General features: G+C 28.1%; 1 pseudogene; it reads right to left on the bottom strand.

The window, feature by feature from the left end:
- Positions 1-7,161: 7,161 nt before the first annotated feature.
- LOC114166348 lies at positions 7,162-10,718 on the bottom strand (annotated as a pseudogene).
- Positions 10,719-12,485: the final 1,767 nt, after the last annotated feature.

Raw genomic sequence — 12,485 nt, 5'->3', positions numbered from 1 at the left:
GTTTTGACAGAAAATCTCTGCATTGACTAAGTATGAATATGGGTAAGGAGAATCCCTGACTTTTCAATTAGGTATGAGGATGTACATACATCCGTCTTGTCCCCGTCCCCATACCCGTAATACCCTTCCCTGTCATATCCCCGTCCTCGCTTAAATTATTTAAATATTCACATAATCAAGTAATCTTTATATATATATATATATATATATATATATATATATATATATTAGTACACACTTTCTATTTTTTATTTCTTCTAATTGTTTGGTTTGTCATTAAATTCATTCGCATCTCCAATTAGGGATGACAAATAAACTCGCCCTCGTGGGTATTGTTTGAAGCCGTCCCCATTTTGACGGGAAATCACTGCATTGACTGGGTATGGGTATGGAAAATCTTCAACTTTTTCAATTGAGTATGGGGATGAGTATAGTGATGTACATATTTGCCTCGTTCCTGTCCTCATACCTACTATAATACTCGTTTCTATTTAAATTATTAAAATATTTATAGTTAAACTCCGCATTTACATTACATTATTAATATATATATATATATATATATATATATATATATATATATATTACTAAACACTTTGTATTTTTTATTTCTTCTAATTGTTCAATTTGTCATGAAATTCATTCGCATCTCTAATATATTTTTTATCTTATCAATTAAATATTTTTTATGTCTCACATTTGAATATTTCTATTCTTTTTTAATATTTTTATTTATTGTATATTTTCCTTTCACTTGATATGCTTAACACTATCAATATAAGTGTGTTAATAGCATAAGTCTTTCATTTACTAAGTAATATAAAAATTTTATCTTCGTTGCTCTATTATTATTAATATTTGTTTCATTACTCTTTTGTTTCGCTAAAACAATTTTGGTTATTTATCAACCATTGTCTATGTTGATATTTGAAAAGTTTTCTTAGATCTTATATTATCCTTAATTATATATTTGTTTTCCTTTATGCAATTTCATTTAATAATCTCTCAAATTGTTTCTAAGACATACATTTGATAATTTTTTAATATTTTTATTTGTTGTTTATTTTTATCATGTAGAATACTATTTTGATATATTTTATATAATTATTTTTTATTTTTTAACTCATTATCAATCATACTGTAGTTTTTTCACTATTGTATAAATAAATTTTATTTACTATAATATAAAAATTTAATTTAATTTTCATTAATTTATTTTTATCACCATCCAACCTAACTTATATTGAAGTTCAAAAAATATAATATCTATGTGAAAGTTTTATTAATATTAGTTTAATGTTTGTTCTTTGTATAATTTTGATTAAGTGATGTATTATAACTTTTATTAATGTTTAAAATAGATATTCATTATAATTTAAAAAATTGATGTAAAAGAAAATTTAAAATATATTTTAATTTTAATATTTTTTTCTTATTATATTTCTTAAAAATATTTTTAAATATTATCAACAAATTTCATTAATGTTTGCAAATTTAATAAATGTTTTGGCTCTCATGAAATTTTATTTGGTATTCTAATTTGAAATTTATACAATTATAATTTATTTCTAAATATTTGATATCGAAGAAACAACTCTCCTCTAAATATTGAATATTTGACAATATTATATTTTCTTTACCTTAATTTTATTATTTTATAAAAATTAATTAATTAATATTAAAACAGTTAGAAAACGGGTACGAGTATGGGCACGAGGATTATCCGGTTGGGATGGGAATGAGACAAAAGTTTAATACTCGTTGGATTTTGGTATGGGCCATGAGGATGAATTTTTTCTATGGAAATGGATATGGGATAGCCAAACTCGTTCCCGCCCCCGCCCTATTATGATCCTTATCTCCAATATATATATATATATATATATATATATATATATATATATATATATATATATATATATATATATATATATATATATATATTTAAGACTCTCAATTTATGTTTTTAATAGCATAAACATTTTCTTTACTAGGTAATATATAAAATTTATCTTCTTTACTCTATTATTATTATTATTATTATTATTATTATTATTATTATTATTAATTGTTGTTTCATTTGAAGAATTTTTTTGTTTCGCTAAAACAATTTTCCTTATTTCTCAACCATTAACTATGTTGATATTTGAAAAGTTTTCTTAGAGGTATTTTTCATCTTATCATACCCTTAATTATTCATTTGTTTTCCTCTATGCATTTTTATTCAATAGTCTCTCAAATTATTTTTAAGACACACATTTGATAATTTTTAAATATTTTTATTTGTTTATTGTTATCATGTAGAATACTATTTTGATATATTTTATATAATTATTTTTAATTTTTTAACTCATTATAATCATGCTATAATTTTGTCACTATAATTTTATAAATAAATTTTATTTACTATAATATAAAAATTTAATGTAATTTTCATGAATGTTTTTTTATCACCATCTAACATATATTGAAATTCAAAAGATACAATATCTACATTAAATTTGTATTATTATTAGTTTAATATTTGTTCTTTGCGTGATTTTGATCAAGTGATGTATTATAACTTTTATTAGTATATAAAAAAGAGATTAATTAGAATTTAAAAATTGAAGTAAACAGATATTTAAAATTTATTTTAATTTGAATATTTGTTTTCTTTTTTATTTTTTAAAAATATTTTTAAATTTTATCAACTATGTTTCACTAATATTTGCAAATTTAATAAATATTTTGGTTTTCATGCAATTTTATTTGGTATTGTAATGTGAAATGTATGCAATTATAATTTCTTTCTAAATATTTTATATCGAAGAAATAACTCTCCTCTTAATATTGAATATTTGATATATTATGTTGTCTTTATTCTAATTTTTTATAATTTTATAAAAATTAATTAATTAATATTGAAAGAGTAAGAAAACGAGTATGTGTATAATATACCCATTACTCGGTGGGGATAAAGATGCGACTCAAGTTTAATACTCGTTTGGATTTGGGTATGAGAATGAAGATATATTTTTTTTTATGGAGATAAATATAAAATAGTGAAATCCGTCTTTGTCCCGTTGCCATTCCTAGTTTTCACCATTTAAAATATATTTTCGAAACTAGTTTGCAAACATAGAACGATCCATGAATGATCAACTTTGTTAAGATGCTTTTGGTGCTTGTATATATAACTTAGGCCAATTTTAAATTTCTTTTCAATATTAAAAGGAATTGTGAAATGTTTGGCTGTGTTGGAGGAATGTTAACAAATATAACCAAATTGGAAAACAAAAAAAATGTCTGAAAAACATATTTTTATTAACAATCATATTATTTATTAAACTATTCTATATTATTCATTAAATTGATACTTTTCCATTATTTTAGAATCTATAAATTCTTAAGCAATACGCTCTATTTTTATAGGCAAAATAACTTATTTTAGAAGAGCACATGTTAATCAACTAAAAATAAATTACCAGTGATGTTAAGCTTGTAAAATGAAAATTTGAATTTTTTCTTGTATTTATTGTGTTGTTATTCTCTTGTATTTTCACACACCGATTTACATTAATTTTGACATGTTAAAATATATTAAAAAAAATTTAATATAACATAATATATTTTGAAGGCTAACCGAGGATGTGGTGGTGGTGAAAGATAAATTTTGACACACTATTTGAAACGAAGGTGAGCAATTGTTTGAGTTTTGATTTTTTTTTAGTCAATTTTACCTTTTCAATTGTGCAGTATGATAATATTAATAAAAAAACTTTTGAATTAAGAATCTAAACTTTCTAAAAATACACAATCTAAAAAATCGAAAGTATTTATTGAATTATACAATCAAAAAAATTTCCCAAGAATAAAATTTGGAGTAGAGATTGAGAAAAAAGTGAGTAGTAAAAGAGAAAGAGAACAATGAATAACAGTAGTTTTAAGTGTAATTTGGTATTTTACAACCTATATGAGGTGCAAACGAAAGTTATGGTGGTGAAAAAATAAACACCGTTAAAATAGTATACAATCATTTGATGCGTGTGTATCTCATAAACTTTTATTTTTTCGAAATAGGCCTATTATTTTGGTTTTTAATTCCTAAGAAAGTTTTGATTTTTAATCCTTATAAACAAAGTCACCCTTAAAAAAAATGAAATAATTGTTACAAAATACAAAAGAAAAGGTTTTAATGTCAATAAAATAATTTTCTTTGTTTTCATCCTTTTAAAATTCAAAATCACTAACTAACTGTAATCTTCAACATCCATATTAGATAGATAAATAACAAATTATATAAGTTTAAAAAGCTTTTTCTAAAGGGTATATACTACTTAAGAGGGTGATCATGAATTAGATTTTTAATGATCTAATCCACATTCATTTTAGATCCAAAAAGATTGAATTTTTTTAAAATCCAAATCCAAATATTTGGATCAAGTTTAAATCCATATCCAAATATTTGGATCAAGTTCAAAATTCAAAATTTATTTTTCATAAAATAAATTTAAATTTGGGCTAGTTTGTTTCAACTTTTAGTCTAACCTAACAAAAAATATAAACTGAAAATTTGGATTGGATATTTTGGATATCCATTTTGAAAATATAGATTTAGAGAATGAATATCCAATCCATAAAATATATAAAATGTATATCAGATTGATATCCACATCCAATAAAATGAATTTTAAATGGATTAAATTTTTAATAAAATGGATATTAAATGCATTAGATCAAAGAAAAAATGGATTGGATCATGAAAATTGAATTTTTTTGTCTACTCTTACTACTCATGACTATCACTTGATTTGTTGTTTAATTAGAGACACGACTTAAAATTATTATTTGACTTCTCGCTCAACAAATCAACAGTGTGATAGTGCGATCAAAACAATAATTTTTAATTTTAGAAAAATAAAGAAGACAAAAGTTATAAGAAGCAAAACCAAAACTACATATTACAGAAAATAAAAGATAATTAAATCTTTAAAATATTTGAAATTGTTTTTTTTTTAATTCTAACTCAACCTTTTGGATTTGATTCAAAATTATTGTAACCTGAGTAATTATTTCAAAATGAGGACAACAATCTTTTATGGTAGTGGTTTCTGTATAAACTTTTGTTGTCTCAAATTTTTGTTGTTTTAGGAAAAATTTAGTGGCAAATTTCAAAGTGAGTCATTCTAATTCCCACATGCTAAACTAAAATTGAATTAACTCAACTGATTTACTTATTGGTAGATTAGAAATTTTGTAATCCGACTTAATCTACCACAAGTTTATGCATTAGGCAGATTGACATGATTTCTTTTTTAGATTTATTTTATATATTTATTGTAGTACAATTAAAGTAGATTATCTTATCATCTATTTGTAATTGTACAATCAAAATGTTCACCTATTTTGTCACATATTAATATAAATATATAAGTGAAAATCAAATTGTCAACCTATAATATAAATGGCAAAATAAATAAATTACGCATTTAAAGCATTCAAACATTCTTTAACAATACTCTAATTTTTAAAACTATCTAATTGTCAACCTACATTACTAGTAGTAAATAGTTATAATAAAGAAATGATTAAAAGATGTGAAAGGTTGTTGGTGGATTACATATATGTTAGCATACATAGACCCATGTTTTAGGCTCATTTGCTTGTGGCTTATAGGGTTAGCTTTGTGTGTATATATAACACACTTCTTCTAACATTTTATACATACTCAGTAATATACAATCTCATTCTTCTTATATTTCTTTGTTTTCTACATGTTATCAAGAGCCTGGTTCACAAATTTTATGATTAAGAATGAATTCTTGCATTAGTTCCTCTATCCTAAACCCTTGACCCTATGCTCTAAGTCTCTTTTGCAAATTTTATGATTGAGAAAGGATTCTTATTGTAGTTCCTTTTTCTTAAACCCTAAACCCTTACTTAGCCCTAAGCCTTAAGTCTCTTTCGAAAATTGTATGATTGAGAAAGGATTGTTGCAATAGTTTCTTTTTCCTAAACCCTTAACCCGAAGCCCTTAACCCTAAGTCCTAAGTCTCTTTCGCAAATTTTATAATTGAGAAGGGATTGTTGTAGTAGATCTCTTTCCTAAACCTTAAACCCTGAACCCTAAGCCTTTTTTGCAATTCAGTAGGCATTTCACTAGGTATTTGCAATCATATACTATTGAGATAATATTTTGTTTTGTTCGTTGCTTCTGCTGTGTAATCATCTAATATTGGGATCATATTATGTTTTGTTCGTGCTTCCGCTGTGTGGTTCGCATTTCTGTTTTATATTCGATTTATTAGGACAACTCGTAAAGATCATCTCAGCCTGCATTTGGTGCTACAAGCACTCTTGCATTTGGTGCTACAAGCACTCTTGCATTTGGTGTTACAAGCACTCCTACATTTGGTGCTACAAGCACCCCTGCATTTGGTGCTACAAGCACCCCTGCATTTGGTGCAACCAACACTCCAACATTTTTTGTGCTTCAAGCACTCTTGCATTTGGTATTGGACTTTTGGAAATACTAGTATTAGCTCTATGTCTTGAATCAGTTCAAGAAATCAATAGTTGCAACCTCTATTGCACATTTATCTTCGTTTCGTTGGTCTTCTTCTTTATTTTTTTTATTTGTGGCATTCTCGTTTATGTGTCTGCATCTCATTTAAAATTTTTAGTGTCTATTGTAGTCTTAAGTACTTTTGACAATTATGATATTTCTAATTATAGTGGTTGTAAATTGACAAAAGTTTTTGATTTATGCTTTCGTTTATTTTTATTTGACAAACTCTTAATACATTTAGCCATAACATTGTGAGTTTGAGGGGGATGTTAGCATACATAGGCCTATGTTTTATGCCCATTTACTTGTGGCTTCTAGGGTTAGCTTTGTGTATATATATAACACACCTCTTGTAACATTTTATATATACTCACTAATATACAATCTCATTTTTCATATATTTCTTTGTTTTCTACAATATCAACATACCTACAACTTGACATAAACTAGTTTAACCTACAAACTAAGTAAGCTGGGTTCAAACAAATTATATTTTTTTCAACTTAACCCAACTCGAACCAATGATGACTTAGGTCAACTCATGGATTTGAACCATTTTGACACCTTTTAAGACATAGGCTACTACGACAAGAAAATTTGTATGAGTGCTTTTCAGCATTTATTAATGCTAATCATCACTAGAATACAATTTTAAAATATATTATATGCAATTTAGTAACCGGTCAAAATGAATCATCAACTTTGTCGTAATATATAAATTAGTCTACTTCAATTTCTAATCAACATAAAGATGAACTTAGAGTTTGTGGTGAATGATTTTATATTTAAATTAGTGTGTAGCTTGATTAGTTATTAGGAGATAGATAATTGCACTCTCTACAAGATCATAAAAATTTCATGCTATAAAGAAATAAAGGTAAACCAAAAGGGGAAGATAATGTAAACTCAAAAATACAAAAATGAATTTTGTTGCATTCAAGCAAGGAACATTTCTTACTTGTTCTTGATATGCAAAGTCTTATCACATCCGTAAACTACTACTCATTAGAGTTCATTCTTGACACTTCGAAGAAAGGTAACCTATGTATGAACTCATCAATTGATGGATCAAAATATAAAATAAACTACCTCTTTCCATGTATTGATAGACCAAAAGCATGCACTGATTGTGGAGGAAAAAGTCATGGAGCTTTTAAAAGAGGATATTGTGGCCATTGCAATAGTCTTGGATGTATTAAACCTGAAATCTTATTACGAGAAAGGTAAATGATCACATGATTGGTCACACTATAAATGAATAAAGGTAAACCAAAAGTACCAAAGAAATTGTTCATGTAAACTAGAAAAACAAAATGACCTAAATTTTTGGCATTTAAAGAAGGATAAATTCTTACTTGTCTAAATATGCAAAACATTGTTACTTCCCTTAACTTTGGCTCACTAGACTTCATTCTTGAAAATTGGATGAAAGATGAAATATGTCTTGACTCATCACTTGATGGATGAAAATTTCATGGAAAGGCAAATTTAATGGGAATTTGAAACTAGAGAGTTTCTCAGTCACTTGCTGCATTGATGGCCTCAAGTTTGGTTTCAAGCACAGACATGATAATGCTACATTTATCACAAGATTTATATCTTGAGCATCTTTCTTAAGAGGAAGAGGAAGACGTGAATCCAAGAGATCTTTCACCAACATATTTTGAGTAGTTGGGTTTGATGAAGCTGATATTAGCTCTCTAGGATGTTTTCCCATTAATGTTTCCATAGTCACCACCCCAAAACTAAAAACATCACATTTTTTTGTCACTCTTAATGTATAAGCAAGCTCTGTTGTTGACAAAGAAATAAACAAAGTTAACTCAACTTATCAAAATATATTATTACGCCATTTATAAAAAATATTGCGGTTTTTGTAATAGAAAATGACATTCACCTGGGGCAATGTAGCCATAGGTCCCAACTACCAAGGTTTGATTTGAAGAATCAGGATCAAGGAGTCTAGCTGTGCCAAAGTCTGAGACACAAGCCTCTAATTGTGAGTTTAATAGAACATTACTACTTGTTACATCTCGATGAACAATTGGTGGGCTGCAATCATGATGCATGTAGGATAAAGCCTTTGCTATCCCTTTAATGATATTCACCCTCTTACTCCAATTCAGCTCCACAGCTTCAACCTCGTTATTCAAAATATAAAATAGACTACCTCTTTCCATGTATTCATATACAAGAAACATACAACGGTTGTGGAGGCAATAGCCATGAAGCTTTACGATATTTTTATGACGGATTTCTGTTAACATCTTCACCTCATTCCGAAAACTTTTGTCAAATGATGGGTTTTGAGATTCCACACGGTGGAGCTTTTTTAACGCAACAATATTTCCACTGGGTAGTTGTGCTCTATAAACACTGCCATATGCGCCAGTCCCAATACAGTACTTGAGGTCAAAGTCTTCAGTTGCTTCAATGATATCCTCAAATGCAATTTTACCATCATAGTTCCATATAGAAAACAAGTCTCCATTCTTTGTTGCTATTCCTTCACACTTTTTCTTAGGCTTACTTCTTGAGAAATATAATATTGAAAGGAGTAATAAAAGAATGAAGAAAATGATAGGAAGAACAATTAACATGATCACGGGCTTACTTTTCCTAGTTTGAGGATTTGTTTGGTGGAGCAAGTGGCAGTATGTGAAATTGGGCATGTGGTGATCATTAATTAATGAGTCTTCATGAAAAAAACAGTAGTTTGGTACCTCTGATACTGAGTCAAGATTTTGTGAGAAATCAAAGGAATTGTACGAAAGGTTTATGTATGATAGACTAGCAAGTTCCTTATGTACTTTACCTGAGAGATTATTATAACTGAGATCTAATCGACTAGGTCCAAAGCTCAATAATGGAATCTCACCAACAAGAAAATTATGACTAAGATTAAGGTCATTTACACAACCAAATTGAGAGGTTATGCTTCCATTAAATAAGTTATGGCTCAAATCAACTATCGTAGCATAGGGACATCTCATGGTTTCTAAAGGGATCCGACCACATAATTGATTTGATGAGAGATGTAGAGAGGACATTTTGTCCATTTGCAAAAGTTTTGGAGGTAATAATCCTGAAATCTTGTTATGAGAAAGTTGCAAAACTTCCAATTTGGACAAATTTCCTAATTCTTCTGGAATGTGACCTTCTATTTGGTTAGAATCAAGGAAGAGATGTCTCAAATTCCCCAAACGACCCAAAGTAGGAGGGATTGAACCATTGAGAGAATTATTTGAGAGATATAATCTTTGTAAACTTTTCAAATTTCCAAATTCTACCGGTATAACACCGATAATTTGGTTGGATTGAAAAAAGAAGTTTGTCAAGCTTTCTAGTTGACCCAAATTAGGAGGAATTGAACCTGTGAGTAAATTATTGAAGAGAGATAATTGTTGTAATTTTGTCAAATTCCCGATTTCTGTTGGAATGCTACCTTCAAGATCGTTTGAATCAAGATAGAGAGCGTACAAACTCTTCAAATTACCCAATGTAGAGGGGATTGAACCAACTAGAGAATTTTTATAGAGAGATAAAACTTGCAATTGTGTCAAGTTGCCAAGTTGGGGTGGCATTGAACCTGCAGTTAGACGATAGGAAGAAAGAGATAATTAGATTCTCCAGTGACAGGATTTGTAAGGGATAATGCAATCAATAGAATTGCAACAACTTACCTTGGAGATGATTGTTGAAGAGGTCAATATAAGTAAGGTTTGTAAGTGTGGTTATCTCTGTGGGGATGCTTCCTCTAAGACCCATTCCAGTTAGAGACAGAGAGACTAAATTGGGGAAGGCAGTGACGTTCAACTTCTCAATCCAAAGCAATTCTTTTGATGAAGGAATCGTCCATCCGTAATAGCAGTAACAGTTCCAGCTTCATTGCAAGAGATACCCTCCCAATCACAATGGTCTGAGATATTTCGATAATCATTCCACCAACCGGTGTTGAGCAAAGCCTGTCGTTCCTGATTGATGGAAGAAGGAGGGATGGTGGGAGATGCTAGCTCAGGCATCATACAGAAGGCCATAAGCACCAAACTGCAAACACACTTTCTCATAATTCATTCATTCATATTCAAATATCTATTTCTTATAATGCAATCGCCATTTGGTTGGAATGCATATATATATCAGTGCCCATTCCAAACATCCTTTCAAAATTCTTCTCTTCCTTTTTCAAAGTCCAAAGACGCGGTTTTTCCACAATAATTATGGTAGGATTGGTGGAAGAGGGTCCCTATCTGTGGAAAGATACAGAAAATGTGTGTGTGTGCATTGCATGTGGAATCTCTATGAGAAAGAGCAGTGTTGACTCATACACTTTTTGCCCCTTCCAGCAAGTTCATTCCATACCTTCATCAACACGTTGCTCCTAAATTGTTTTCACTTTTTATTTTTTCTTCAAACCGTATGACAAACGAAGTTATGTAAAATTATTCATTTCTTATCGTTTTACTTGTGTTCACTTGCTTTAATATTCAAATTCAAATTATAGACATTCAAATTTCTTAATTCAGAAAAGTGGTTGTGGTTTGATTCCTTTAATCAATTAACCATGAATCAATTTTGGATAATGTCATATTAGATATATCAATTATACGTACATGTGTTCATGGTCAAAATTCATGGCATATGTAAAACATCCTGCACCCTACTCACCTCTTTTTTTCATTCCTCTTCACAACAATGTATATGCTTTAAAATCATAGCTTATAAAATATTTTTAAAATACAAAAAATTAATGTATGCTAAAATAATATTAATTTAATAAAATTTTAAAATATACTAATTTCAAATATTGATTTGGTCAATCATTAATTAAAATGTTATTCAAGTAAACTATTAATTTCAAAGGTCAACTTATTATGTTTTCAAATAGAAAACCTCAAATGCATTAACACGTGATTTTCATTTAATCAAATATTGAATTTCTAATTTTGTAAAATATTAATACAATGAATTATTTATTTCAAAGTTTATATGGTAAATGATATAGTAATTCATTAAAATATTGATTTAAATGTATGCTAAATTAATTTTTACTTTTAAGTATCTCATAAATTTGACATTTCTAATTAAATTATAATAAATTTTGTTTTCTATTGAATGCTTAAAATATTTCTTATTTTTACATAAGTATTTTATTATTTGTTTTTTTTAATAAGATGATATAACTTTTACTTTCGGTTTTTCTTCTGTAACTCATCAATGAACCTACTTTTAGGAGGAGTAAGTTGATCATCTACTTCTAAAATATAAGAAAACAATGACTTCTGGATATTACCTAAGTACCCCAATTTAAACGAGTGACACCTGTCCTCTTTTTTGGTTTTTCAGTAAAATCCACTTTTCTTTCTCTTTTCAGCTTCTGTTGTGAAAATTTCGTAAATGCCTATATTTATATATGTGACACGTGTCCTTATTTTCTTCTCAGTGATTTTTTGTTCTTCTACCATATTTACTACTTTTCTTTGTTGTATTTCTCGATATTTTGCTCTCAGATTCATGAGTACCGTGAAGAACATAAAAAATGTAACAACTTGATGTTTTTTCGGTGAGCTTGATGAACAGATTGAAGAACACAAAAAAAGCCAACGCTTTTGTTCTTCTATTCGATGGATCAATTATTTATGGGACATCCATGAAGATTTTTCGTGAAATAGTTGAATGAACTGATCGAAGAATGCCTACAAGGTGTAAGCTTTTTTTCTTCGCTCTGATCTTTTTTGCTTCTACAATATGTAACTACTTTTCATTGTGGATGAAGGTTTTTTTTTAGATTCATGAAGAGAATGAAGAACACCAAAAAGGTAAAAGATTTTTTCTTTTTCTTTGACTCTTTTTTTTTTTGTTTCTTGGTAATTGATGAATGATGTTTTTCTGTGAGATTGGTGAACCAATTGAAGAACACAAAAAAGGCTGAAGT

Source organism: Vigna unguiculata, chromosome 10, assembly GCF_004118075.2.
Source record: "Vigna unguiculata cultivar IT97K-499-35 chromosome 10, ASM411807v1, whole genome shotgun sequence".
Taxonomy (NCBI): domain Eukaryota; kingdom Viridiplantae; phylum Streptophyta; class Magnoliopsida; order Fabales; family Fabaceae; genus Vigna; species Vigna unguiculata.
This window is presented reverse-complemented; position numbering and strand designations above follow the sequence as displayed.